Genomic DNA, 26452 nt, shown 5'->3' with positions numbered 1-26452 from the left:
AGCCCAGGTCAGCAGGCTGGCGGGGCTATCGCGGCGGGGGTAAGAAGAGCAGTAGAGACTTGCAGGCCGGAGCCCGGGCTCTGAGTTGGGAAGGTCTCAAAGCCCAGGCGTCTACACTGCTATGTTTAGCCCTGCAGTGTGAGCCCCTGGGCCCTCATCAGTTGACCCAGGCTCTCAGACTCACTGCCATAGGGGGGTTTGCTGTGTAGACACACTCTCAGAGATCAGGAGGAGACACACACAGGGGGCAGAGAGAACCCTACTTTAGGGGAGGGTGGGATTAACACCTGTTACTAGCAACCTTCCAGAGACAGGATACAGGACTAACTGGACCTCAGGTCTGCTCCGGTCTGGCAGGAGAAACAATCAAGAAACACCGGTTAAACCAGGTTCTTGTACAAGTCTGAACAAAACACCTGTTTTAGGCACCACCAGCCATCCAAATCCTGCTGCTAAGGGGAAAACAAGCTGGGAATCCCACATCACAGGAGCCTGCACTGTTTGGCTTTTTATACAGTGAGCACACACTTGCACCTGGAAACCAAATGTGTCCCTGTTCCTCAAAGGTCCTGGTCACGGGATTAACCCACTGTCAGGCCAGCAGGCAGAGGAAGGTGGTCTGGTGGTCAGAGCATTAGCCTGGGATTGGGGAGACTTGGGCTTAATTCTCTGTTCTGCCAGTCACTTCCTCTGTGACCTTGGGCAAGTCACTTAGCCCCTCTGAGCTTCACTTGCCCACCTCTGCAACGGGGATACAGTACTTCCCTGCCGCACACGGGTTTTGTGAGAAGTACAATGAGATTGTGAGGCACCCAGATATGGTGGTGATGGGGACCATGCAATTACCTAAGACACACAGACTGAGTGCTGATTTGGACATCATGCTGAGCCTGTCCTCATGTGCAGAGCCTAGGGGAAAATAAACCCTCCAGCCAGACACAAAGCAACCCCCAAAGCAGAGCGCAAAAATCAGCTGCACTGCACTGGGGGTGGATCCTGGAATGTCAGTCAGGGAGAGACTTGAGTCCTGTGGAAATCGTACCCCATGCAGGGATGAGGCCAGGGGGAGAAAGGGGGGCACGTTTGCAGGGCATCCAGTGGAGTCACCGCACAGCCACTAATAGAGCTTCTGCACTGGCTGCCCCTGAGCTCCCCATGTGCCTCTCCCATCCTGCCTCTGCCCTCCTGTCAAGTCCCTCCTGGATAGTGACTTGGGGACAGTCGGTGCTCCATGGTGCACAAAGGACTCTCTCCCTCCCTGCAGCTGGCAATCCAGCACCAGTTCCACTGTCCTTAAGGATACCCAAAGACTCTCCCACTGGCCCTAAAATCCTGCCATGGGTGTCAGCACCCACACACAAGCACCACGGAGATGCCCAGCTGGGGCAGCTTTTAAAAATTAAAACGGCTTGACATCAACCAGCATGACGACACCGGACACGTCAGTCACTCAGAAAAATAATGGGGCAAATAATCAAGCAAGCAATTTGCAAACATCTAGAAGATAATAAGGTGATAAGTAACAGTAAGCACGGATTTGTCAAAAACAAATCATGTCAAACCAGCCTGATAGCTTTCTTTGCCAGGGTAACAAGCCATTGGGGGGGGGGGGGGATATCTTCACTTTTGTACGACTTTTGATACTGTCCTGCGTGACCTTCTCATAAACAAAACCAGAGAAATGCAACCTGTTAGGATATAGATATTCAGGCCTGCCTGTAAAGGCCTGTACTTTAAGAATGTAGGTATATGTTTATCATTTAGCTATTAATAGAGGTATACAAGAAAGAATCTGTGTAAGGGCCTTCTCTCACAGTGACAGTCTGAGACCCTGTTCTTAGGCCAATGCCTTTGGCTAAGCAGCAGGGGCAGCCATAAGCTGGGAAGCGACCGGTCACATCCTCACATTCCAAACTAGTCAATATGGGGCTGTTAGGAAGGTGATCCGACCTATCACCTCCAGAGAAAGGGAAGAGCCTAGAAGATGTAAAAGGACATTTAGGTTGATAGTTTTCTGTCTGGTAAGAACTCACTTATCAATAGACACAGCTGGGAAACCCTTATGTCTTTTTAGATGTAGCTGTGAAATCCTCACTTCTGTATTGTCTTGTCATTATAGTTCCCACTTTGCTATTGTTTATTTGCATGGTCTCTGTCTGGTTCTGTGATTGTTTCTGTCTGCTGTATAATTAATTTTGCTGGATGTAAACTAATTAAGGTGGTGGGATATAATTGGTTAGCTAATCATGTTACAATATGTTAGGATTGGTTAGGTAAATTTCAGTAGAACGATTGGTTAAGGTATAGCTAAGAATATTACTATATAAATTAGGGGCAAACAGGAGGTAAGTTTCAGAGTAGCAGCTGTGTTAGTCTGTAGTCACAAAAAGAAAAAGGAGGACTTGTGGCACCTTAGAGACTAACAAATTTATTTGAGCATAAGCTTTCGTGAGCTACAGCTCACTTCATTGGATGCATTCAGTGGAAAATACAGTGGGGAGATTTATATACATAGAGAACATGAAACAATGGGTGTTACCATACACACTGTAACAAGAGTAATCAGGTAAGGTGAGCTATTACCAGCAGGAGAGCGGGGGGGGGGGGGGAAGGGGAACTATTTCCCCAATATATTTCCTCCCCACTGTTCCTCAGAAGTTCTTGTCAACTGCTGGAAATGGCCCACCTTGATTATCACTACAAAAGGTGTCTCCTCCCCGCCCCCACTCCTCCCCGCCCCCCTGCTCTCCTGCTGGTAATAGCTCACCTTACCTGATCACTCTCTGTGCCACACCCTGTACAGTTTGGAACACCTTTTGGGTGACTCATCACAGTCTGGCATGGACAATACAACAGAGTGATACATTTTGAGAGAGGAAACCACATGGTCTCGTGGTCAACGCACAGCCTGGGAATCAAGGAGACCTGGGTTCTGTGCTCTGCAGTTCACTTCCTTTCAGAGAGGAACTTCACTTATCCCTGCTTCAGTTTCCCCAAGAGACTAATATAAAACTCACCCACTACCTTGAAGTGCTGTGAGAGTAAAGGCATGAGGGTTTGGAAAGTACTTTCATATCCTTTAGATGGAAAGTGCCAAACTTTGTTTTAAGAAAAGGAGGACTTGTGGCACCTTAGAGACTAACCAATTTATTTGAGCATAAGCTTTCGTGAGCTACAGCTCACTTCATCAGATGCATAAAGTGGAAAATACAGTGAGGAGATTTATATACATACACAGACCATGAAAAAATGGGTGTTTATCATACATATTGAAAGGAGAGTGATCACTTAAGATGAGCTATTACCAACAGGAGAGTGGGGTGGGGGGAGAGAAAACCTTTTGAAGTGATAATCAAGGTGGGCCATTTCCAGCACATTTCCAGGAGTTTACAAGAACATCTGAGGAACAGTGGGGGGGGGGGAGGAATAAACAAGGGGAAATAGTTTTACTTTGTATAATGACTCGACCACTCCCAGTCTCTATTCAAGCCTAAGTTAATTGTATCCAATTTGCAGATTAATTCCAATTCAGCAGTCTCTCATTGGAGTCTGTTTTCAAAGTTTTTTTGTTGAAGAATAGTCCCTTTTAGATCAGAAATCGAGTGACCAGAGTGTTTTAACTGTGCACTGTTCCGTGACCAGACTTACAACTGGTGAATTCCTTCGACTTCAGGGCCTTAATGCTAACGAGGCATTTGCTCTCTTGACCTCAGTGGGAACAGGACTGGGCACTTATGCTGTAAGCCCCTTGGGACAGCAGCTCCCTGTATTTATTGTACAGTGCTCTTTATGCATGGTTATTTGTCCAGCATCATCTGAGCACATGCAGAGCAGAGCTGGGGCACTGGAAGAAAGAGGGGTAAAGAAATGCCAAAATGAAATTCCTAAAGGGTCTTGTAAGAGCCCCATAAGAGAATCTGGGTATGAGCAATCCATCGACTGTAGGGCCCCCAAGGATCTCAAGCAGGTATAGATGATGTGGAGGGCAAAGACTGGTGATTATTATTGTTGTTTGTATTACCGTAGCACCTATGAGCCCTAGTCACGGACCAAGAGCCTGCTGTGCTAGGCGCTGTACAAACACAGAACAAAGAGATGGTCCCTGCCCCCAAAGAGTTACAATCTAACTATAAGACAAGAGACAACAGATAGATGACAGACAGAGGAGGAAATACAAGAAAACACAGATAGTGCTGTCAGCAGGACAGACAGTGGTCTCAGCACATCCTCAGATTAAGCCAATTTTTTTCTAGGCAAGACGGCAAAGGAAAGTTTTGAAGGAGGGATGAGGTAGCTTTGCAGATGTTTACGGAAAGCACCTCCCAAGCATGAGGTGCAACATGGGAGAAAGCACGAAGGTGCTTGTTTGAAAATTTAACAAGAGGCCAATGGAGGCTAGGATCAATGCAATTGGAGGCGGAAGTCGACATCTTGATAGTGAAGGAGGGAGGATGGGAAGGGGGATATGCGACTTATCTTGACCTTCACAGCCTATGTTTGATAGGATAGAAAAGGGGGAGGCAGGGGAAGCAAGCAAAGAGGGGTAACATGGTCAAAGCAACAGAAACTGGGTATCCGCGAGGCAAGATTGCATTTGTCAAGGGCAGAGAGAAGGATAGAGCAGCAATCGATACGGGAGATGAGAGCCTGGACGAGCATTTTAGCTGCGCAGATGGCTAGGAAAGGCCATAGCTTGGAGAGGTTATGTAGAAGGAATCAGCAAAATTTAAATCTAGCTTGGATATCTTTCTAAGAGACATGCTTTAACTTAACTCAAAGTTTAGCTGATGCAGAAACCACTTGGTGAAATGCTATGGTGGGTGTCTGTAGGAGGTCAGGCCAGAGGGACTGTAATGATCCCTCTTGGCTTTAAAATCTATGACTACATGGTAATTACATCTCCCAACGTAGGAGCTCTGGGTGTGAACTAATCACTTTAGGCTCTGCTTTTTAATGCAGAAGCATGTGTTTCTTTTGCAAACGAGAACTCTGACAGGTTTCTTCCCACCTACAGTCTCCACCATGGTGCTCAGAGAACTGTGCTAAGCTACAATCTTATAATTCAGTAGGTGGCACTCTCCCTCTCAGTCAGTACTGAACCCACATAGTGTTAGGGGACACTATTACTGGATGTACCACCATCCATGTGAGATGTAAAACAGAGGTCCCAACAATCTGATCACTGAGTCTACATAGCTGCTGAGAGCTATTAAACAGCAGGTACTTTCCACCCAAGAGGGGCTCCATTTCAGCATGTAGGGTGATTTGATTCCTGTTTGGAAAGTACTTTGGGATCCCCTGGGATGGTAGGCACTATGCAAATATACCTTTAATTATTATAAACGAATGACTCACTCACAGAAATCGATTTGGTTTCCAAAAGGAGACTCTAGTGAAACGAGAAAGAATATTTGTTAAAAACCATTAAAGAGAAAGGCAGAATTCTGACACTGCCTGCTGTTAAATCCATCATTGCTTCCAATTTACACATTAGATCTGGCACATTAAAATGTTCTGGGTAGCCTAATTGCTTTTTTCTCTTGCACAAAAGCCAGGAGAACCAAGTTCAGAAACCTCAAAGGAGTATTAGAAACAGACAATTCCATGGCTGCTGCAAAATAAATACAACCTGGGCGAGAAAGATCAAGGCCATCACGTTACAGCAACAATGGAAATAGGATGCACAGACAGTGGATTAAAACACTGGTGGATTAAAACAAAGCTTGAATCCAGATGTCTGGCACAGCTGTTAAGAGGCTGAAAGGGTTAAACTGGGAGAGAAAGTTTCTTGGAGGAGAAGGTCAATCATATGACTCAGCTATATGATGGAATTCCCTTTATTGCCTCCAGAGATTTTGGGGCATTGGAGCCAGCCAGCACTGCCAGCTGGTAGTGATTACGCTCATGAGTGCTGAAACCAGGATAACTATTTAAAGCGCTTATACAGGTAGGGTCCGATTGCAAACTAAAAGGCTATTCTCTTCCCACTGCAGAAATTCCACCCCTCTAGAACCGGGGCTCCTACGGCTCAACATCTGGGCTTAATGGCATGACTCCGCATGCAATCTGGCACGACAACACACGCCACTTGGGGCAACTTCTAGAATTCAGTTGTCTGATCCCAGCACGGTACAGTAGGAAGTGTCTAGTAGGTCTTTAGCCTTCTGATCATAGGGGGAAATCCTGGTCCCATTGAAGTGAGAGGGAGTTTCGCCGTTTACTTCAATGGAGCCTAGATTTCACCCATAATGTCTAATCTTCACATTATGTTGCTAGCAGTACCCGAGTTCTTTCAAGGTTTGCGGTCTGCAGTGAAGCGGATACACTGCACTTGATTAAAGCCCATGTGGCCAGATTCCCTCCTTATAAACAAATACATTCAACAAAGCTGGAAACATACCGCACGCACAGCAAGCCAATACTGCTTTGTGTGCCCTCTCCCTCACGTGGTTTGCCCCACTAAACAAGCAGTGAGTCAACCAACTTGTTTTTCCACCTGTTCCTGGGAGACTCAGAACAGCTTGGGTGTTACCAGATCCACCGAACCACAAAAGAAACTACTTCACCCAGTTTCTACACAGAACATGGACTGACAGAAATCTAGGCTGGAAAGGACCTCAAGAAGCTGAGTCCATCTCCCACGCCCCACACTGCCGGGGGTTTACATACATCTCCTAATTAAACCATCCCTGACAGGTGTTTGCTTCAAGTGTAGACCAGCCCTAAGGGAGTGTCTGCACTGCATTGTAAATCTGGGTCTGCGGGACTTGTGCTTGCACACTCGGTGTTTCCAAGCCAGCACTTGCGGGTCCACTCTGCAATTGCTGGACCACGTTAAAACATCCATACTGCATTGCACAGACCTTCTGACTCAGGTCTGTGGCTTGAGCCGCATCCACGTTGCCAAGTGACAGGCGTTGGATCTGAGTCACAGCAGGTCCTAGGGCCCGTGTCCTGAGTGCTCACTAATCCGAGGAGACTGATGTGTGTGTGGATGGAAGGGGAGCTTGGGCTCAAACCTGAGTCAGAGCCCAGGCTTAGAGGGCAGTGTAGACATACCCTCCATGATCACACAAGAGGCCTGTTGCAGAGCAGGGAATAGGGTCTCCTGAGTCCAGCTCAATGCCCTGCCTGGACACAGCTTTTTGTGTAGACATTGTGAAGAAACTGTCTGTAAATCTCATTTGAATAAGGTTCCACTTGAAAAGGCTTTTGGCCTGGAGTGTTGGGGTTAAACCTAAGAGTCACTGGTTTCGCCTCACTGATGCAAATACCAACGGGACCTCCCACTTCTTAGCGCCACCTTTGCAAAATACTTAGAAGTTCCTCATTCCTCACACTGAACCATATATGAATTACTGGCCCATTACCAGACAGTTGCTGTGGATACAAACAACTCTGAGGAAGTGGGAAGAGAGCGAACAACAACAAACAGCCTAGAACAACGTTTGCTACCAGGGAATCCCTAGACATTTTGGTGCCCTACACAGCCCCCCTGCAGGGGGAGGGGTGGCCACAGGCCTCCGTGGTGGGGCCCTTTCAACCCCATCTCAATTCACTTCACTTCCACACTTGGATCTTACACCTTCATCACAGCTGGTGACACACAGCTGTCTTGAATCAGTTTCACTTTTCAGTTTCTCCTGTGCCATCACAATGCTTAAACATTTGGTTTCCTGACACCCCAGGGGCAAGTTTCTTTTCAACCCGGTTTCCACTGGAATTTAAAAAAAAAATTGCAGAAACGTTGTGTGGTCAACCTTTTTCTTGTTTTGTTTTGTTTTAAACCACAAAAGCTCAGAACAGGAGCATGTGGCCAGCCCCTGCTTATGCTCCAAAAGGGAACCAGCAACACAGTGCTGGGGAGAAACTATTCTTTATAAGAATATTTGTGTGCACAAAATTCACTTGTTTCATTACTGCAGCACCTCTTAGACAAATTATTTCAACTATCCAGAGATACCAAGGCCAGAAGGGACCATTGCAATCATCTCATCTGACCTCCTGCATAACCCAGATCACAGAACTTCACCTAGTAATTCCTGCATCCAGCCCTCCCTTCTGTTTGAGCCATAGCATATCTTTTAGAGAAATATCCAATCTTGGCTTATGGGGTGAGGAATTATCCTAGTGGTGGAACGAGCTCGTAAATTGCAGCTCAGGGATGGGAACCAAGAATCCCTGGGTTCTAATCCTGATGCTGTCAGGCTCCGATACTAATTAGCCTGCAGAATATTTTGCAAACACATAGCACTTTACAAGCATTACTTAGTTAGGACTCGTCACATCACCATCAGGTGAATAAATACTATTGTGCCCAGTTTGCAGAGAGGGGACGCTGAGGATCAAAGGCGTGGGCTACACTGGGGTGGGTTCGAACTAAGATACCCAACTTCAGCTGTTGGATCATATTAAAGAAGTTCTGTATTAAAATCACAAATGAGTTTGATTCCCCAGAGTTTAAATTCCAGGGTATTACTAATTAAGAGGTCTCTTGGTTTTTGGTACTCTTTCTCTCCCTCTATGTGTGAAACTTGCAAGCTGCTAACCGTGTTAGTACATTCTAAGACAGAGTCTGTTCTCAAAGCAGTTCACACAGAGAGAGACTCAAAGCAATACTCTAACAACAGAAACAACACCCAGAGACTCCCCGCCCTTTTGTTGTATTAACAATTGTGATTAAAATAGAGATAGAGGATGTATGTGGATGGATGCTTGGTGTGGATAATAACTGAATGATCAGGGAGGTGCCAGCCTAAGAATCCAGTGTCCATCGGCTGAAGAAGGCGTCAATTGGAAATAACCAGACGACCCCCACCCCGGAGGGCAGACTGGAATCCACCCAACAGCCTCAAGGATGGGAGAACCAAAGAACAAGATAACATCTTGGAGCCGTCAGGAATGTGCTATCTGCTGATTGATTCAGCAACAGCATGATGAAGCAATTCCCATAGACTGGCATAGGAAGAAATTCCTATAAAAATAGACTCTAAAAAGTGAGAACTTTGGGGTCTGATTCTGCAAACCAACTTCCAGGAGCATCAGATGAGCATCTGACAAGGCCCTGCTCCCTCCTCATGTCCAGGCCACCTGGCCAGTGGCTTGGCATGAGCAACTCTAAGGCTGGTAACTATGATAACAACCTTGCAGAACCTGTGTGTGTGGGTGTGTGTGTGTGTGTGTTTGTATGAATGAATGTGTGAATAAATATGAGATTGAATGGAATGTTATAGCTATAACTAACTGCTTACTATGATTCTTTCTGTATTCACAATAAATGTGGTATTTTGCCTTTTTCCCTTTAATAAGATCCTGCTGGTTTTTATTTTATTGGTACAACATTTTGGTGGAGAATTGCGAAAGGGGGAATATTGGTAAAAAACCTCAGTTATTGTAAATATTGGTGTGCACACCGCCAGCTCTAGTGAGCTAGGCATCTCTATTAGGTTAACCAGACCTGCTGGCCTCCAAGAAGGTAGCAGGGAACCTGCTGGCCTCCGAGAAGGTAGCAGGAAAAACAGATTAAACCAGACCTGCTGGCCTCCGAGAAGGTAGCAGGGGACCTGCTGGCCTCCGAGAAGGTAGCAGGAAAAACAGATTAAACCAGACCTGCTGGCCTCCGAGAAGGTAGCAGGAGACCTGCTGGCCTCCGAGAAGGTAGTAGGGAAAACAGATTAAACCAGACCTGCTGGCCTCCGAGAAGGTAGCAGGAGACCTGCTGGCCTCCGAGAAGGTAGTAGGGAAAACAGATTAAACCAGACCTGCTGGCCTCCGAGAAGGTAGCAGGGGACCTGCTGGCCTCCGAGAAGGTAGTAGGGAAAACAGATTAAACCAGACCTGCTGGCCTCCGAGAAGGTAGCAGGGGACCTGCTGGCCTCCGAGAAGGTAGCAGGAAAAACAGATTAAACCAGACCTGCTGGCCTCCGAGAAGGTAGCAGGGGACCTGCTGGCCTCCGAGAAGGTAGTAGGGAAAACAGATTAAACCAGACCTGCTGGCCTCCGAGAAGGTAGCAGGGGACCTGCTGGCCTCCGAGAAGGTAGCAGGGAAGAACAGGTTAACTGGACCTGCTGGCCTCCGAGAAGGTAGCAGGGAGAAACAGGTTAACCAGACCTGTTGCCCTCCGAGAAGGTAGCAGGGAGAAATAGGTTAACTGGACCTGCTGGCCTCTGGGAAGGTAGCAGGGGACCTGCTGGCCTCCGGGAAGGTAGCAGGGGAAAAACGCATAGATTAAGCTATGATTTCAGAATCTAGGCTGTGTCACTTGCTAAGTAATACCAGCAGTGACAAAGAGATTGAAATATCCATGTTAAGATGTTTAAAAGAAAACAGGGTAAGCCAGTACTAGAGGGAGAAATGGAGTCAGAAGGAACTCCAACCTCACCTTTTGTTAAAGAAATTACACCTTTTAAACAAATCCTTCAAAAATTTGGGCACAGTCCTTGGACTAAACAAGGCCTAGCTGATGTCTGCACTATTTCGGACCTAGAGGATAGATTGGCTCAGTATATCCTCATATACAAACCTTCTAGTGCTGCCAAAAGAGATGCAGCAGCAATTTGGTTGTTGTGGGAGGCATGTAAGGATTCTTCCCTCTGCTTGTCTTCATGTAAAGAGGAAAAGGCACAAATGGAAAAGGGAGCAGACAATTGGAAGGTGCTGGCTACAAATATCCAAAGCCAGCTGAAAATAGTGAAAGAGGCACTCCAGGAATACAAAAAGAGTGAAAAAGTTAACTCTGCAGAGGCTGGAGGGAGGCAGGTAAAGGGGGAGAAGGTCCTATGTACGGCACCCCCAGGCATAATTACAAAGAGAAAAGAGAGTAAAAAAAAAAAAAAAAAAAAAAAGTTAACTCTGCAGAGGCTGGAGGGAATTAAGCAGTTAAACTTTGTATTTCACCCAAACAACTTTTAACCGAAAATGTTAAAAAGGAAAAGTGTTAGAGCATTCTTGGTTTCTTTGCAGCCATTCTGAAAGAAAAATGGGCCCTTTTCCAAAGGAATGTCTGTAAATTAGCCAGGCAAAAATAAACTATCTGATTAAAATCATTTGACTGGACAATTTAGTCAAATTTGCTAAAAGAACATAAGAGGGTTCTATTGGAACTTAACTGCCTCAAATGTATAAAGGGAATGTAAGATGTAAAAAACAGAGCAGTGTGGAAGGGATGTTAAGGAAAAGAAAATGTGTATGTATCTGTCTGTGTGTGTGTAAATATGTAAAGTTCTAAGGACCAGTTAGTTTTGGTTTTTTTTAAATAATGCCACTAAAAATCCATTTGACTCTTTAATTCAAAGTTGCAAAACTGACAGACCTTTTTGCTAGACACAGGTAATTAGTGTTGTTTGGCTTTGGGATTTGGCATTTAACCCTTAAAAGGTAACTCAATGCTTTACAAAATTTAAAATGTTTTTAAGTTGTGGCTGCAGCAGGGCAGTCAAAATCAGGAGAATATAAAAAAAAAAATTTTTGGATTCTTTTTGTTTGTTTTTTGTTTGTTTGTTTTTGTAACAAAATAGCAGATGAGAGTTGTAGTAAAAAAAAAAATTAAAAAAGACAGTGCCTCTCTGAAGCAACAGCAGGGGTGAGGTGCACAAAACAAAAAGGAGCAATGTTAGAAACACTGAGTCTTAAAATGGCTCTGAGTAATCAGACTGTCACTTTGATAAAGGTACATGAAAACTCTGTAAGCAAAAAAAGAAATAGTGACACCTTATGTAAAAATGGATCTGGATAATGTTATAGAAGTTAAACTATGGAAGGAATGTGCATTTGCCCCAGAACATGTGCAGGGTATATTGTAGAAGGGGCAAAAGAAATGCAAACATACCATGCTACTTAATTAAAATGCTATTAGGGCTCCAAAGGGAGCCACAATAGGTTGGGTTTTCTTTTTCAGATTGCTGTGTGTTTTGGAAGCAGAAGTTAAAAGTAATCAAAACTCTGGTGAAAGTTGATTGTGTCCCTTTTAAGATAGAGTCTCTGAGCTGCTGATGGTTTTAAATCCAAAAGCAGGAAGTTTCTGTGAAAATGCAAATTACCTAAATGATAAAGGAAGGAAAGAACTAGCAGCACAAAGGAGCTGCAGATAAAGGACATACCTGGTCAGCAAACAAATTGTCTAAATAAAAGGCATGGGATAACAAGATAATTTTAATAAATTTAATGATAATAAGTATCCCTGTAACAACGTATAGTGTGTATGATTTTTGGAAAAATCCTTTAAGGTCGTATGGTAATGATGCTTCTCAGTTATTACCTGTAAATAAAACTTAAAGCTTAACACAGCAGGAAAAACATTATAAACTTGGTCTGCTGTATAAGAAGGAAAACTCAGGGATTTAATGACTAAACAGTGGGATAATTTCCCCATAACCCTTAAAAGATAAAAGCCTTTGAAACCTGGCCTGCCTATAGAACAAAAACAGGAAAATATGGAGGCAATTTCTCTGTTTTGCCTGCAATCAGCAAGGGTATTTGTAAAAGAAATACTTTAAGCAATAATCTGCCACCCCAAAAGGGGTAGAAACATGTTCTTTTTGTCTTTCAGAAAATCAGGAAAAGCTGCCAGCTGAAAAGCAACCCAATACCATGAATCTACTGTCACAATAGAAATTGTGTTCTGTGTTCTATGTTTTGTCTTGTGTTTTGTGTTGTTGCTAGCACTGTTGTGTGTTTAAAAAAAAAATATATACTGAAGACCTGCAGGAACTTAAAAATAAATTAAGCTTTCTGTCCCAGCTACAGGACAGCCTGATACAAAAACAAGTACATGCCAATGTAGACTTGGTCCAAATTGGTCTGGGTAACCTAAAAGGCCAATGGAATCTTTAGTAATGGCTTAATACTACCACATGGCTTATCCATAAGAAAAAAAAATATATTAGAAATAGGAAACTACACAGCCATAGCTATGGGATGCACTGAAATGCAGATACTTGCACTAGCTACTTTGGAACACAAAATGTTCTGGGTCATATTGGGAAATATTAAGGGTTTGATGCATTTGTTAAAAAAGAAAGAGATCATTGTTTGACACTTATCAATATGAATGGATGCAATATGTTTCCACTATTGTAAACCAGACTTGTTAATGGGAGAAATTGTTGTCAAAATTGCACACCAACAGTCCCTGGAGGCAAAGGTATTGAAGGTTAACCCTCTCCCCATATTACACATGGGATCCTTTTGGCTACCCTGGACCTTGAGCCAGTGGGCTGGGGAGGGAGGGAAGCTATTGGACACTAGAGGTTGTACCGAATGGACTCCTCAAAAGTGGGTGTGCCTCACCTTGCCTGTTGCCCCAGAACCTTGTAGTAAAGATACATCACTAGGATCATGTATGTGGCATGAATTGGAATCATAAACTCAAATTGCCTCACAGTACTTTCTCTTGAATAGGCTACATAGAAAGTGACACTGACGATTATAAATCTTAGTGTCAAAAGGGGGATTATGTTGGATCATATTAAAGAAGTTCTGTATTAAAATCACAAATGAGTTTGATTCCCCAGAGTTTAAATTCCAGGGTATTACTAATTAAGAGGTCTCTTGGTTTTTGGTACTCTTTCTCTCCCTCTATGTGTGAAACTTGCAAGCTGCTAACCGTGTTAGTACATTCTAAGACAGAGTCTGTTCTCAAAGCAGTTCACACAGAGAGAGACTCAAAGCAATACTCTAACAACAGAAACAACACCCAGAGACTCCCCGCCCTTTTGTTGTATTAACAATTGTGATTAAAATAGAGATAGAGGATGTATGTGGATGGATGCTTGGTGTGGATAATAACTGAATGATCAGGGAGGTGCCAGCCTAAGAATCCAGTGTCCATCGGCTGAAGAAGGCGTCAATTGGAAATAACCAGACGACCCCCACCCCGGAGGGCAGACTGGAATCCACCCAACAGCCTCAAGGATGGGAGAACCAAAGAACAAGATAACATCTTGGAGCCGTCAGGAATGTGCTATCTGCTGATTGATTCAGCAACAGCATGATGAAGCAATTCCCATAGACTGGCATAGGAAGAAATTCCTATAAAAATAGACTCTAAAAAGTGAGAACTTTGGGGTCTGATTCTGCAAACCAACTTCCAGGAGCATCAGATGAGCATCTGACAAGGCCCTGCTCCCTCCTCATGTCCAGGCCACCTGGCCAGTGGCTTGGCATGAGCAACTCTAAGGCTGGTAACTATGATAACAACCTTGCAGAACCTGTGTGTGTGGGTGTGTATGTGTGTGTGTGTGTGTTTGTATGAATGAATGTGTGAATAAATATGAGATTGAATGGAATGTTATAGCTATAACTAACTGCTTACTATGATTCTTTCTGTATTCACAATAAATGTGGTATTTTGCCTTTTTCCCTTTAATAAGATCCTGCTGGTTTTTATTTTATTGGTACAACACAGCTACGCTATTCGCATAGCTGAAGTCCAAGTATCTTAGTTCGACTTACCTGGCCCTCCTCACGGCGGTGAGTCGACCGCGGCAGCTCCCCCATCAACTCCGCTTACTCCTCCTACCGAGGCGGAGTACAGGCGTTAATTCGGGGATCGATTTATCGCATCTAGACGAGACGCGATAAATCGATCCCCAAGAGATCGATCACTACCCGTCAATGCAGTAGGTAGTGAAGATGTACCCAAAGAGGTTAACTGCCCAAGTCACAAACCAAATGTCAGAATCAGAATCCAAATCACCCGAGTCCCAGTCTAGTGGCTAGATGAGACAAATGAAAATGGGTATGTCTGTTTCACAGGCATCTCAAGTCAGTTTCAGTAGCGGTTTCTCCTGTGCTCTCACAATGATTCAGCGCTGGGGTTCCTAACACCACAGGGGCAGGTTTCGCTTCAAACCTGTTGACAATGGAATCTTAAACCAAATAAATAAATAAATACCTGCAGAATCATGTATGGTGGGCTTTGGTGTGATAAGCGGATTTTTTTAAACCACAAAACCTTACAATTTGGACTCAAGTGGAGTGTAATTAACTAATGTTTGTGAAGCGCATTAAGATATTCTAATGAAAGTTTCCAGGAGCCTGATCCAAAACCCACTGAGATCAATGGCAAAACTCTCTCCGGCTTCAGGAGGCTTTGGATCAGATCCTGTTACTAACAACAGTGTCATTAGCACCTCACACAGCTAGACACTTGCAGACCCGTTGTCTAGACAGAGCGTATGGAGACACAACACTCGCTATTGCTGAGGGGCAGTTTCATCAGGCAGTTTTAACATTGCAAGTGGGGACACCAATTTCACCTACGTGACATGTTTGGACAAGTTAGGGTCCTAACCATCCTGGCCCTGCAGCCCCCTGTGCACCAGTTAGGCTGGCATAAAGGGGGTGCAGGACATGCTTACAAGTCTCTGTAGCTGGGGCACACATCGGGGAGATGCTCTGGGGCAGGGCGCGGGTGAACCAGAGGGGCAGGAGGGGGCATGCAAAGGCAGACTTGCTCCTCAGTGATTCTATGCCATGCCAAGCTGTGACCCAGGAACTTCTGAATGCAACTAGCAGAGGGCCTAAGGGGTGCATCAGGGTTACAGGAATCCCCTGCACCTGGGATTTACATTCTAGTTCACCAAAGCGGGTCATGTAAAAGGTGTCTAATGAAACCTTGTGTCTTCATCCCCACTGCAAGCTGTATGTGTGGGAACAGATGAGGAGTTAGAGAACATCATTTTAAGTGTGTGTATACCTAGGTCTGTAGTTAAAAAACAGGCCACGCAAAGGCAGCGCGTCTTGATACAAACTCCTCCAGACAGGGGATGGGAGACACTTATCTGGGCGGGCGCTGTGTATTGCATGGCATTAGACCGAAGTCTCTGAGCATTCTAAGTCAAATGCTAACAAAGAGCTGGCAGAGACTTCAGAAGGAAGCTAACAGGAGGAGAAAAGAAAAGGAGTACTTGTGGCACCTTAGAGACCAACCAATTTATTTGAGCATAAGCTTTCGTGAGCTACAGCTCACTTCATCGGATGCATAAAGTGGAAAATACAGAAGATGTTTTTATACACACAAAGCATGAAAAAATGGGTGTTTACCACTACAAAAGGTTTTCTCTCCCCCCACCCCACTCTCCTGCTGGTAATAGCTTATCTAAAGTGATCACTCTCCTTCCAATGTGTATGATAATCAAGGTGGGCCATTTCCAGCACAAATCCAGGGTTTAACAAGAATGTCTGAGGAACACTGGGGAGGGGGAAAAGGGGAAATAGGTTACTTTTTATAATGAATCAACCATTCCCAGTCTCTATTCAAGCTTAAGTTAATTGTATCCAATTTGCAAATTAATTCCAATTCAGCAGTCTCTCGTTGGAGTCTGTTTGAGGATTTTTTGTTGAAGGATAGTCACTTTGAGATCAGAATACAGAATACTTTTTGCGAATACAGACTAACACGGCTGTTACTCTGAAACCTAACAGGAGGAGGTAACCAGTGAGGGGTGGGGGAACCTATCAAGATAAACAGCGGGAGATGGGGGAGAACCTATCTTGAGGTGAGCAACAAAGGTCTGTTCTGGTATATTCAGGTGTGCAAACAGACATCCTGGCATCCTTCACCTAGTAAGTAAACTGACAGCAAGTTTGCTTCAGGAAAAAGGGATCTCAGTCAGGCTTGGTGGCAAATGCCAAAGAGAACTTTGGGCAAGATCAACTTCTTTAGCCGAGAGGTTAATCATTGGTCTCTAGAACGCATGTTACGATTTTGCTTTCTCCGTAACCATTTTCCCATCTCTCCTACGGGTTATTATTTGAACCTCATTTCCTTTTGTTTTATAATTGAACTCAAGTGCTGTGTGTAACACAGCAGCAGTGATCTAAGGTAAAGCCAGGGTACACTGTCCCACTGGGATCACAGGATCTGGGATTTCTGTGGGTATCCAGCGATCGGGGCTGGATACCACGGGGGAAACTTTGAAGGGACTCAGAGACTGGGGTGCATCTGTTATCAACCTGCAAGGCAAAGAGGGGGCTGGTGGAGCACAGAAGAGAGTGGCTGACAGGTTGGCTGTGTTAGGGGGCTGACACCCAGCTTGTACAGACAAGACTCCTTTGTGCTGGAGGCAGGTAGCAAGAAAGTGATTCTCAGCCCTGAGATGCATCACACAAGTCCCCACGGGGGGATTTGAAATAGGGGCATGAGTTAGGGCAGCTTTCAGGGCTGGTGCAGCCCCAGTGACCCCTGCATGGGGGAGGCCATTTGCACCTCCTCTCTGTCCTTGCGCTACACCTCCCCTGCCATACACAGAGCTGGCGTAAGCATTTCCACAGGGGCACTCTGCCTTGCCACGAGTGTCGCTCCCCTCCTCTTACCAGCACTCGGGATATGCGGAAAGAGCAGGACCCGGGCTCCATGCACAGCTCTGACAATGGCAGGATATCCTCCGCCCAAGAAGCGCTTCCTCCTAGGGAGTCACTGGAGGGCACATTCCTGGCATTCACTCACCAGCCGCCAAGCCGCGCACAGGCAGAGCCCGTGGACACGGCTGGCACCCAGTTCTAGACCCCCCCGCAATGCGCTGCTATCTCCTGGGAGCTGCTATTTCTCCGAGAGATGCTGAAGGAGGAAGTGATCGCAATGATGCAGTCCTAGGCCCCGATCCGAAACCCACCACAGTCAGCAGAAAGTCTCCCATTGACTTCAAGGGGCTTTCATGGTTGTTTAACCCTTCTGTTGCAACAGCGCCTGAAGGCCTCAACCAGGGAAGCCCCGTTGTGCAAGGTACTGTGCAAAGGTATGGTAAGTGATGGTCCCCGGCCCACGGAGCTGACAGTGTGAACCACAAGACCGAACAGGGGAACATGAACAAACGGAGTGAGAGAGACAACAAGTCTGACAGGATGTGCACAATGCTCAGCAGCAATGCTTCCGCAGTTAGCAGTAGAGGCAGGTGTGCTAATGGACAGACCCTTGGACTGGACCTCGGCAGACTTAGGAGGTACAGTAGTACAATAATAAATAATCACCACCCCCTAGGAGCTCTAGTCAGGGCCAGGACCCCATTGTGCTAGGTGCTGTACAAACACAGAACAAAAAGCTGGTCCGCGCCTCAAGGAGCTTTCAGTCTCTTCCAGCTCAGCCACTGGCCTGCTGGGTGACTTCGGGCAAGTCATGTCCCACCCTGTGCCTCAGTTTCCCCATCTGGTAAAATGGAGATCGCAATACTGGCCTTCTTTGTAAAGTGCTTTGAGATCTACTGATGAAAAGCGCTGAGTAAGAGCAACGTATTTATTTAGCAAGTTGCAGTCTCCTGCCTGTATTCTGGGACTGGGACTAGGGCATGGTGGTGGTTTTACGGATTGTGACTTGGAGCTTTTCGCACTCCTAAGGGAGAGAAAGCAGGAAAGTGCTTGTCAAAGAAAAGCGGACTCAGGCAATAGAGGCTCAAATCTCGGGAGTCAAGATAATAGGATGCAGAGGGAAAGTAGGGATAAACTGTAGAGGGTTTTGTAAGTGAGGACAAGGTATGTTTGACAAGGTGAAGGGGCAGGGGGGCAATGGAGGGATTTAAAGATGGAGTGACAATCAGAGCGACAGGCCAAGAAGATGATCTTAGCTGCAGCATTGTGAATGGGCTGGAGGGATGGCAGGAGCCAGCTAGGCTAAACAGCAGGAGATGAGGTCAAGCCCTGAGATGAAGGCTTGGACAAGACCTTTGGCAGCATGGGCACAGAGCTGCTGTCTGATTGCTGAGTGGTTGTGCAGGAAGAAGTGACAGCTGGAGACACAACCTGGATGTGTGGGGGGCGGGGGAGAGAGAGAATGATGGCAGAGTCAAAGACAAAGCCAAGATTATGGGCTTGAGTGACAGGGAAAACTATGGTGCTTTCCACCGTGGTAGAGAAAGGATCCTCTGAGCAAAGACCAGGTCCCCGTAGTCCTAGATGCTGCACAGACAAGCCACTAGGAAGACAGTCCCTTGGACTGGACCCAGAGAGCTCACAATCTGCATATCAGCGAGAACACACATGGAATGGGAGCCGGCCAGGAGAATAAGGCTACGGACAGAAACATCTAGCAGAAAAGCGGAAAACCCAACTCGTTGTCTGCCTGCCTGGTGCCGGATGGGAGGGATAGCAGTGGAGTTGTGTCTGCTCGGCACGCCAGAAAAAGTAGGTCTCTGGCTTCTTGTTTGACAGCACCAACCTGTGAAGTGGGGATAAAACCTGCCTCCCCCGCCACACTGTCGCCAACGAGCTGTATGCGAGGTGCTCGGACAATATAAAGTCCTAGAACTCTGCAGTGAGATATCGACCATGTGGTCCCCTGCGCTCTGAAGTGTAGCCGTTTGCCTCACACCCTGCCCGCATCTGCTACGCTCAAGCCACAGCTTCCTTTCTGTGCCGCCATCCAATTTGTAACAGCAAAACCACCTTCCCGTGGAAGAGCTGGCTGCACGGTGCAGAAAAGGGAGGGATGAAGATGTGCCGAGGGGTGAGGAGGGGGAAAGTTGGGAGTTCAGAGCAAATGTATCTGCCATACAGTAGCATCTACCATCTATCCAACTGAGATCAAGACCCAGTAAGCTGGGTGCTGTACATACATAGGTACACACACGCACAATATAATTAGACAAGACAGGCAAGGAATTGGCAGGGGAAACAGTGGCCCAGAGAGGTGAAGTGACTTGCCCAAGGACACCCAGGGGGTGAGTGGCAGAACATGGAGTGCAGAGACCCCGCCCCGTGCTGTACCTGTTGGACCACACTGCGCCAAGCAAGACCAGTCCCCTTCCCTTTGGAGATCTGGGGGTTCTTTGAGTCTGAAATTCAGGGGGAACCCTTGGGAAGAGGCAAAAGCCAAGCTCAAAGCAGCAAACAAGTTTCCACGAAACTCCCAGCTCCTTCCAGCCCAGTTAACCTGTCTGGATCAGCTAAGCCTGTCGGCAACAGCCTCTCCCCCACACAAGAGAAACCTGTGCAGGGCAGGAATTACCATACCTTCCTTCCCAGCTGTTCTGTCAGGGGAAGGGGAAGGAGTTCCTCCTGTGCCTTGTGTAGGAGCAGGGTGCTTCACACATCTCTGCACATCCAGATGCCCAAACCACCCCCCACTACAATGCTGGCATTAGCTACCCGCTGTGTCTGTGCGGTAGCAGCCGGGCAGTAGCCCCAGTGGGAACTAACCCATTAACCCTGCTCAGGTATCAGAGGGATCTGCAGCGGGAGCTTGGCATGGAGCATAGCTCTTCCCCCTGAATGCCCAGGAAGCAAACACTCTGCCTAGCTCCCCTAAAGCCTGGTGTGACGGGAAGGCTCCTTCTCCTTTCTGGCTCCACCCCGCACACCCCAACGGAGAGGCCATAATGGCCCACCTCCGAGGACCGTTCCTCTTTGCTGTGCACAGAGGCTGTATATACAGCACACGTGGCCTAGAGGGCTGCTCCAAAGCCCTACGCACATATCAGAATTTGGGAGAAGCTATTATGATTCCCCCTCACCCCTATGACTTTTGATCTAGAGCTCAAGATGCAGCATACAACCAGTAAAGAACCATCTATTACTGAGCTCTGCAGCTGGATAAACCTCCCTTGGAAAATACACTTCTTGGCGTATCAATTCCTCATCTCCTCCCTCTGTGCTCTTGGCAGCCCTGACCCACTTGCTTCATGACAAGCCAGTTAATAATTACAAGCAGCAGCAGGAGCCGTAAAAGAGAGAGTGAGCCCACGAAGCACACATTCTGAGCATGCCCGTAACTCCCCAGGGCTTGTAACAAATCACAGCTCTGGTAAATTACAGGAATCTTCTTCCAGGCCTCACTGTACAGACACAGAGACAGTCCATACCCAGAGAGCTTTCAATCCGGCTTGAGACAAGACACAAGGGAATGTCACAAACGAGCATTTGGATAATTATATTCTGGGAGGAAAAGGGGCTGGGGACTATGACCTGGAGGATATTCAGACCCCCTATATATAAACATCTCTTCCCATCCACATTCAGATTGTGTGGACACGCACACCCGTTCACCACCTAAAGACACCCAAGAGGAAAAGGCCTTTGAGTCTCTCTTCTGCGCTGGGGTAATGGGACTGTGATATTCCCGGAGTCTCAGTTCAGCCTGAGGGTCATGCCCTAAAGAGCTTATGGTCTAGATCATTTGGCATCTAGCAGACCTGATTACTTATTAGCCTATTGTAATCACTAGCTATCCCCTGACTTATGCTTTGCTTTGAATACAGGCCAGTTGTGTTACTTACAAGCTGTTAGATATGTCCAGCCTGGCTGTGGTGGTTTCCCAGGAACTCCCTGTTAGTACCCATATGGGTTACCCTTGGCAATACAGGGATGTTGTCTTTGTAGGTGTGGACTGAACATACACTTGTATTATCTACTGCAAAAGAATCTCCCATTAAAGCTAATGGAAAGAGCCTCATTGTCTACAAAGGGAGCAGGACTGGGCCCCTACAGACACCAGTCCGGACCAGTAGTTCTCAACCAGGGGTACGCATACCCTTGGGGGTACTCAGAGGTCTTCCAGGGGATACATCAGCAGGCTCCATAATAAGCACTAGCAAAGTCAGCACAAACTAAAATTTCATCCAATGACCAGTTTATACTGCTCTATATATGATCACTGACATGTAAGTACAGTATTTATATTCCAATTGATTTATTTTATAATTATATGGTAAAAATGAGAATGTCGGCCATTGTTCAGTAATAGTGGGCTGTGACACTTCTGTACTTTCGTGTCTGATTTTGTCAGCAAGCAGGTTTTAAATCAGGTGAAACGTGCGGGTATGCAAGGCAAATCAGCCTCCTGAAAGGGGTACAATAGTCTGGAAAGGTTGAGAGCCGCTGGTCTAGACATTCGACATATACTGTTCAGATAATTGAGGCATGAGGGCAAGGGGAATGGTTCAGGTCAGGCAGAAGAGCTTTTAGTGGAAATAATGGACTTTGGGGACCAGGACTGAGAGGTCTGGGGTTCAGATAACTGAAGTTTCACTGTTCCAGAGAATTCCTAGCATAGATAAACTATAGCACATGGCTATGCCCACGCTGAACCTCCAATTACCCTTGGTCCCACTATTGTAAAAATCATTTACAGAGCCGTAAATATCCATGCTGCTAGCTCAGTGCCAAAGAGATCACAGGTCACTGTTTTAGGACCACAACACTGAAGAGTTGATAGGGCACATTACTAGCCACTACAATGGACAGCATTTGACACATATACCACACCACGGCAGCTCCTGATACAAGGAAGTTCCAGGCTGTCTGCAGACTCAGGCAGACATCCTTGCCGCAGGTCACATCTTGAAGACTTTCCTTGCAACTCCAAAGGCTAGAGAGAGTTTCATTCTTCTTTCAAATGAAAACAGAGCCAACGAAGACCAAGCTGTCAGACTCATGGGGAAGCATCTGCTCAGCTCAACCTTTAGTAGTGACTCACTGCCCAATGCCAACACAGGCTTGGCGTAACTACAATGGGTGCACTCCCCTAATTAAGAGTTGATAGATATCTAAATTGGCTTAGTCACCATGGCGATACATGCTCTGTTTATCCAGCTCTGCATCCTTGCAGGACCGCCCTCAGCTGTTTTCCTCCCACAGGTGTGGCAGGGCCATGAATTTTTTTCCCATTGGTTAAATTATGCAGCACTATAGACCTAGGGAGGTGTCCTCTGGTTCAGGACATTCCCAGAGTTCCAGGATCTCTGCATCCAGGGTTTTAGCTCAACCCTTGTAGGCCAGTCACAAAGTCCAGATCCAGGTGAGACCATCTCCCAGTGTTTGGGGATGGTTCTGGCTAACCCAACAACTCTAGTGTAAAACCTTCCCCAAGCCAGGCCCCCCGGTGAGAGTCTACTATGTACATAGGTTTCAGAATAGCAGCCGTGTTAGTTTGTATTCGCAAAAAGAAAAGGAGGACTTGTGGCACCTTAGAGACTAATCAATTTATTTGAGCATAAGCTTTCGTGAGCTACAGCTCACTTCATCAGATGCATACATAGTAGACTCTCACTGGGGGCCTGCAACGTACATTGCCCCAGCCCATGTTACAGCAGTTTCCGGGCTGAAAAGTTCTTCCTGCCCTTTCTGCACTCCACAGCTCACACCATGCTGGACAGCAGGGCCTGCATTCCCACTACGGATCCATGCATTTATTCTTTGGCCACCCCAGCCAGGATGGAGGGAGAACGTACCGGGCTGAGGAGAGTGTCTGAGGATCATACCTATCACGTTAAGGCCATATGCGCAGTGGCATGCCACGGGAGGTGCACCAGGCTCTGTCTATGGGACACAACGGGGGCATAGCCTTGTTTGTGGCTGGGGGGCATCTACGGCAAAGGGCCGCACCGCACGCGGTGACACATTGCTTTGGGAATGGGCCGCCCAGGTCCCTGCCCCCACGTGACACATTTTACGTAGCTCTAAGGAGCCGTTCCCCTTACCTACGCACAGCTCATGTGGGCGTGGCCGTGTGCCCTCGCCTAGGATTTGTGGGCATGGCAGGATGCCGTACCCCTGCCCAGGCTGCAGTGTGGCAGGGCATTTTCCTGCACGGGTTTGTTGAGGCTTCTCCTTAGCATTTCCCCTCAACATGGCGGCCCAGAGCAGCACGCGTGGGCTTTGCTAGCTGCTAAGCACACCCACCCTGAGCTTTCAGAGTAGCAGCCGTGTTAGTCTGTATTCACAAAAAGAAAAAGGAGTACTTGTGGCACCTTAGAGACTAACAAATTTATTTGAGCATAAGCTTTCGTGAGCTACAGCTCACTTCATCTGAGCTGTACATCATTGCAGGGTACAGGCCAGCTCTTCCCTTTCACCACCCCTTCCAATGACGGGCATTCACTTTACAGCAACTCTGGGGCAACTTTAGTGGAGCAAAAGTCACCTACCTGTTCTGGTGTCACCTGAGTGAACAGAGGAAGGTTTATAAAGGGGCAGTAACTCCATGTACTGAGACTTTAACCACACAGCAGCAACCCCCCTGCAGGCCTTGTGCACTAGCCACCTCCCTGACAGCCACACGGCACCTTGCTCCCACATGTAACTAGAGAGAGAATCAGGCCTCAAACAGTTACTCAGGTGACGGGCTGCTTCTCACAGACTTTAAGGCCAGAACTGACTATTGTGATGATCTAGTGAGTCTGACCTCCTGCACATTGCAGGCCCCAGAACCTCACCCACCCATTCCTGTGATAGACCCCTAATCTCTGGCTGAGTTACTGAAATCCTCAGATCATGATTTTAAAACATCAAGTTACAGAGATCAGAGTAACAGCCGTGTTAGTCTGTATTCGCAAAAAGAAAAGGAGTACTTGTGGCACCTTAGAGACTAACCAATTTATTTGAGCATAAGCTTTCGTGAGCTACAGCTCACTTCATCAGATGCATCACGAAAGCTTATGCTCAAATAAATTGGTTAGTCTCTAAGGTGCCACAAGTCCTCCTTTTCTTTTTAAGTCACAGAGAATCCACCATTTCCGCTAGTTTAAACCTGCAAGTGACTCCTACCCCATGCTGCACAGGAAGGTGAAAACCCCCCAGGGTCTCTGCCAATCTGCCTGGGGGAAAATTCCTTTTGGACCTCAAATATGGAGACCAGTTAGACCCTGAGCATGTGAGCAAGACCCAGCAACCAGATACCGGGGAAAGAATTCTCTGCAGTAACTCAGAGCCCTCCCCCTCACACCATCTAGTGTCCCATCTCCTGCCATTGTGAATAAACGTTGTAGGCGGTGTTAAAAAGATTTCTCCAGGACTCCACAGAAGTCTTATCCCTGTGTGGATAAGAAGCAGCCACCTGCATGGGCCAGGGTGAAGAGGGCTTAACTCATCATATTTCAAAGACTTCTGCTAATCTACAGCAATTTAGCATGGCCAGCACCTCCTCCCACTCCTAGGGAAGTCAGCAGGACATTTTACAGAATCCATAAAGACCCACAGCGACCTACAAACAACAAAAGCAGAGAGAGAGAGAGAGAGAGAGAGAGAGAGATCTGAGCTGCAAACTTGGGACCTACCTGTCATAAAGCTTGGGAGTTGGTTTGGATCAAGGATTTTGGGTCAGGCTGACATCTGAGCAATAGTTCCTAGGGGTCAGGAGTTCCTCACACAACAGTCCCTAAGAGAGAGAGAGGGGAAGAGGGTATTGTAGTTCAGGCACTGGACCCGGTCCAGGAGACCTGGGTTAAATTCCTGGCTCTGCCACAGATTCCCTGTGTGACCTTGGGCAAGTCACTTAGGTTATGTCCACACTTAGCCCAGGCTCTAACTCAGGTTTGAGCCCAAGCCCCCTTTCCATCCACACATGAATGAGCCTAACACGGGCCAGCAAGCATTCAGGTCCTGGGTCCTAGAACTCTGCTAGGGCTTGGATCAGTGCTCAAGTCCCACTATGACTTGGGTCCAAACCCGGTCATTTTGCAGTGTGGACACAGCTCACGCCACAGAGCTGAGTCAGAAGATCTGCATAGTCAAGTATGGACGTATTCGTACAGCTGTGTGACCCTCGTCCAGAAATTGTAAACCTTGATTTACAAGGCAGCGTGGACACTCAAGCTCGGATTTGGGAACACAAAGTATACAAGTACAAGTCCACAGACCTGGGTGTACAATGCAGTAGACGTACCCACAGTCTTGGGGCTTGTCTGTACAATCTCTTAGCTCGCGGCAAGCTGAGGTGTAACTGCCTTGCCCTGGGTGTCTGTGCGGACCCTTCTGCTGCAAACTACAAGTTCCCTAGTGCAGTTTGGTCCACTCCTGTTTCCAAGCAGAGTGGATCAAAGTGCACGAGGGAGCTTTTAGTGCATGGCAGCAGGACCCACATGGACACGTAGTGTATGGCACACTAGTGCGAGGTAGACTGACACCCCAGCTTGCCACAAACACAAGTTCGTATAGACAAGCCCTCAGACCCTCAGGGCATGGCGGCACTGTAATAGAAGACCTGTGGGTGGCCCTGGCCATCTGACTCAGGCTGGCAGGAGGGTGGGGGCTCCAGGGCTATAAAAATGCAGTATAGACATTCAGGCTCCCCCCTCACAGGGTCCTAAAGCCCAAACGTCCACACTGAAAGTTTATAGCCTCCCAGCCCAAGCCCCACGAGCCCAAATCAGCTGACTTGGGCCAGCCGGGGGCCATACCGGGGCTCCTTTATCACTTTAGCACAGTGTAGATGGTACCCTCTGTTCCCCACCTGTAGAAAGGAGATAATACGTCTGGGGTCTGTTTGCACGGTGACCTCCCCAAGGTCTGTCTCTTACTATGTGCACTTATGCACCTAGCACAATGGGGCCCTGATCTCCGACCGGGCCCCCTGCTGCTACCGTGACACAAATAAACACAAGCCGGCTGCGTGAGGCTATGTTACCTTCCCCTTGTCGGGGGCGTGGAGAACCCCAGCTACGGCTCTTTTAAACAAAGGAACCAAGGTACGCTCAGTGGATGCTGACAGGAATTTACCTTCTCTCAGTGGGGGTCTGTCAAGGT

The 26452-nt window shown here is 47.0% G+C and overlaps 1 protein-coding gene across 7 annotated transcripts in view; it reads right to left on the bottom strand.

Annotated features, from left to right (window-relative positions):
• CAPN5 (calpain 5) overlaps window positions 1–26452 on the bottom strand; it is a 148004-nt gene that overhangs the window by 104455 nt on the left and 17097 nt on the right. For 6 of the 7 annotated variants that reach the window (XM_073335258.1, XM_073335268.1, XM_073335238.1 and 3 more), the window contains one exon: window positions 24985–25085. The exons of the other annotated variant lie outside the window; for it this stretch is intronic. The gene's annotated coding sequence lies outside the window, so the exon portion shown is untranslated. The remainder of the gene's footprint in view (window positions 1–24984; window positions 25086–26452) is intronic. 7 annotated transcript variants of the gene reach the window in all.

The sequence above is a fragment of the Lepidochelys kempii genome, chromosome 1 (genome assembly GCF_965140265.1).
Source record: "Lepidochelys kempii isolate rLepKem1 chromosome 1, rLepKem1.hap2, whole genome shotgun sequence".
NCBI classification, from domain to species: domain Eukaryota; kingdom Metazoa; phylum Chordata; order Testudines; family Cheloniidae; genus Lepidochelys; species Lepidochelys kempii.
This window is presented reverse-complemented; position numbering and strand designations above follow the sequence as displayed.